General features: G+C 41.4%; 1 pseudogene; it reads right to left on the reverse strand.

Annotated features, from left to right (window-relative positions):
- Nucleotides 1–200: 200 nt before the first annotated feature.
- LOC109576363 (high mobility group protein B3 pseudogene) lies at nucleotides 201–1,446 on the reverse strand (annotated as a pseudogene).
- Nucleotides 1,447–4,035: the final 2,589 nt, after the last annotated feature.

A 4,035-nucleotide genomic window follows, 5' to 3' on the forward strand; every position in this document is an offset into this window, starting at 1 on the left:
GAAGATTCTTGAACTTTCACTGGTGCAGTGGCTCTTGGCTTTGCTGACAATGAACAGTTCTACAGTTTGTTTTAAAAAAAAACAAAACAGTTTAAAACTACCGCACTTCAACTAAAAAGGATCCAAAACACTTCTCATGTCTGCTGACCTCCCCCACCTACTCCACAGCTAAGAATGGCAGCGGGATGCTATGTCGCTATATACAAAAACAAGACAACCTGAAGCTAAATGGATGCCCACTGCAGTGTCCACAGGTCCAGCCCCACAGTGCACGCCCTGAGCTACAGCCCCTCTGGAAGGCATTGCCCCCACAGCCTCCACACCAAGCAAGGAGCATCAAGAGTGTGTCTTGGTTGCTTTGTTCTTTTTACAAACTATAGATATGTACAGTTGAAAACTCGGGATTTCTAGCCAATGACCATAGAATTAACACACCACCTTACAAATTAAAAAAAAAAAAATGCCAGAAACGTCTTTAAATGCCTTGTCACACCAACAGCAAAGTGCACAGAGTGAGGAGAACACGAGAGCCTTTTTATTTTAAAAATGTTTGGAAATATGTACAACTTTGATACAGTTTCCAGGTGCTCCAGACACCCATGGCCACTTAACGTAAACCACTGACAATTGCTAGAGCACTTTCAGAGACTAAGATATGATCATGATCCAATTGGGTAATTAAACCTAATAAGGGCAACAGACACATCTTGGGTGAGAGGTGTGTCAATCAAGGCGCTCCCTACTCTAAGGTATTCACAAGGAGACAGATCAACAGTTTTTTTTTTTTTTATTCATCCTCTTCCTCCTCCTCCTCCTCATCCTCTTCGTCTTCCTCTTCCACCTTTTTCTGGGCAACTTTAGCAGCACCCTTGGCGCCATCAAACTTCCCTTTAGACTTATAGTCTGCGACATCCTTCTCATACTTCTCCTTCAGCTTCGCAGCCTTGTTGATATATGGCTGCTTCTCACTATCACTTAAGTTATTCCACATCTCGCCCAGCTTCTTTGCCACATCTCCAATAGAGATACCAGGGTTAGCAGACTTGATCTTCGGGCGGAATTCCGAGCAGAATAGGAAAAATCCAGATGGTGGTCTCTTGGGGGCATTAGGGTCCTTCTTCTTCTTGCCTCCCTTAGCTGGTCCATAATCCTTCATTTCCCGATCATAGCGCACTTTATCCGCCTTTGCTATTTCATCGAACTTCGACTTCTCTTTCCCGGACATGGTCTTCCACCTCTCAGAGCATTTCTTGGAAAATTCAGCAAAATTGACAGGGACCTCTGGGTTTTTCTTCTTATGTTCCTCTCTGCACGTCTGCACAAAGAAGGAATAAGCAGACATCTTGCCCTTTGGTTTCTTGGGATCACCTTTAGCCATCTTGACTGTATTGTTCGCTAGTCTGGGCAGCGCAGGGCACGACGCGCAGCTCAGCGCTCCACAACCTCGCGCTAGCTGCCTCCACGAGAGCCGCCTGTTCCTGAATTCTTATACTTAATTTTAAAACATTTGTTTGCATTATTGGCAAAATTGAGCCTATTAAACTATTAATTTTATTATAAGATGAACTGGAAATTCTGATTTCATGATTCTATTAGATTTTAACTTAAATTGTTAAGGATAGAGAATCCAAATGATCTTAAGAAGCCAAAAGAAAATTGAAAACAGAAAAAAATATGTGGAATTCATGCTATTTCCTAGTAGGTGTCAGTGATAAGATTAAAAAGCGGTGAAGCTTTAATGGATAAAGACCAGTTGCCTATTTTGGAACTGAGGACAGCTGATGTTCTAGGTACCTTCATTGTGAGTGTGTGTGTGTGTGTGTGTGTATGTGTGTGCATTCAGTTGCTTCAGTCATGTCTGACTCTGCAACCCCGTGGACCATAGCCTACCATGCTCCACTGTCCATGGGATTTTCTGGGCAAGAATACTGCAGTGGGCTGCTATTTCCTCCTCCAGAGGATCTTCCTGACCCAGGGATCAAACCTGAACGTCCTGCATTGCAGGCAGATTCTTCACTGCTTGAGCCATCAAGGAAGGCCCTTCATTGTGAATAATCATAGACAAAAGTATTCACAATATCAAGTTGCATAAAAGTGCTTGTTTCCCTGTACACTTTTTATGATTCAGGTGGTCATTTTTTTTCCAGCAGGAGGTGCCATATGAGATGGATGTGGGCACAACTTGGAATTGTTTCTAGTTTCAGCTTGAGTCCCCTGTCCATGAACACAGAGGACATAATACCTATGTGGAGAGGATCTGAAGGCATGAGATCTGGAAGTGCACATCTGGGAGCCCCAGTGTTCATTGTTGGCAAACCTTTATTTTTCCACCCCACAAACAGTAAGTATTCATTCATGGAATATTTTATCTAGGTATTCATTAGTATTTAAAAAGAATGTGTTTTTAATACTTTAATGGTTACATAAAAACAGGAAAAAAGAACAAACAAAAAAAAAAGGTAGGGGAAGATTTTTCCTAGGCACTGCTGAAATTTTCCAGGATGATTAACTTAAAAAAACAAAACACAATACTTTAAGCCACTATTTCTATTGGCTGGCTTCTAAATAGGTCACCATGGCTCTGTCTTCAAAAGTGCAACAGAACAGGCTGAAACATTTTAAAAATGCACGCATGCTGTGTCAAATAACTTGCTAGACTGGTCTTTTTTCCCTGGTGACCTGATGGATTTCTAGAGATGATCCTTTCCTCTGATTACATCTCCTCTGTCTCAAGACTGTCTCAGCCTCTGTCTCAAGACTGTATCATCTGTTTTTCTCTTCCCAGTTTCCCCCTTCACTCTCCTGTCCCCTCCAGCATCTCTTCTTCACTAGCACTTTTCTATTCAGCCCAGAAACTCAGGCTTTTGACATACCCAAAGAATCTTTCCTGCATCCTGCCTCTCTGACACTTACCTCATTCCCTCCTCTTCCCAGCCAAGTATCTGAAAAAGAAAATTTTATTCCTGATGCCTCCCCCTCCATTTAAACTCCAGAGTCTGGCTTCCACCTTGAGAATTTACTGCAAGTACCCTTGCAAAAGTCACAGGTGTTCAGTTAATGCCCCGCTCAATGTCCTTTCTCTGCTGCCCTACTGCTCTAGCACTGTTGACACTGGGCACTCCAACTGGTCCACCAGCAAGGTCACTTGCTCAGCATCATTGCTAGTTCTGGCTCCTTTTTCAGTCTTCTTCATTGGTTGTCCTTCTTCCACTCACCCCACCATTAGTGGCCGACATTGCTTTTGGTCCTCCTCTTGCTTTTTTATGCTTTTTACTGGTGAACTCAGTCATCCCCATATTGTTAGCTATAGCATATACCCACATTCCAATAACCCCAAATTTTGTATTTCCAGAACTGAGATGGTCATAAATGATGTCTGATCCCATAACTTTTTATACAGAGTAGACGTAACTTTTTAAAAGTTAGTGAGAAAGAGAAACAGTTGGGAAATAAAATGGAGTGAGGAATGATGTGCTTATTACAAATACCTAAATACTTGCTAGAGGCAATATTTAAATAGTGTTTCCAATTTGACTCTGATCTTTCTTGCAGCTGGGGAGAAGAGAAAAAAAAATCTGATAAGCTATGTAATTCATGATATCTATAGGAAAAAACAAAACCAGTTTCTCCACACAGCTATTCCTTGTGCTAACACTGGAAAGATGTCTCAGGAAGAGGATCTTGGATAATACACTGACTGATATCTTTATACCTTTATCATAAATGAATATTCATTTTTCTTTTAAAAATGACATTTGCAGGATGGAGTGTGATGTGGTTATCCAGTTTGAGCATCATTTATGGTACTGTTGTGAACCAGTCAGACTTTGATTTGGATCCACTGCAATTTGCGCTTTTCTTCCTGGACCTCCAGTGGGTTTTCCTAAAGTAGGGTAAATAGAGGTCATTTCTGTACATTGCACAAAGACGATCAGGAGCAGAATTTGCTAACTTTAAAATGTGCAATGGATAGGATAACTTCATTTATTAAATAATGCGTACAGGCTGGCTACCTAATTTAGGTGGAATGACTCA

The sequence above is a fragment of the Bos indicus genome, chromosome 2 (assembly GCF_029378745.1).
Source record: "Bos indicus isolate NIAB-ARS_2022 breed Sahiwal x Tharparkar chromosome 2, NIAB-ARS_B.indTharparkar_mat_pri_1.0, whole genome shotgun sequence".
NCBI lineage: Eukaryota > Metazoa > Chordata > Mammalia > Artiodactyla > Bovidae > Bos > Bos indicus.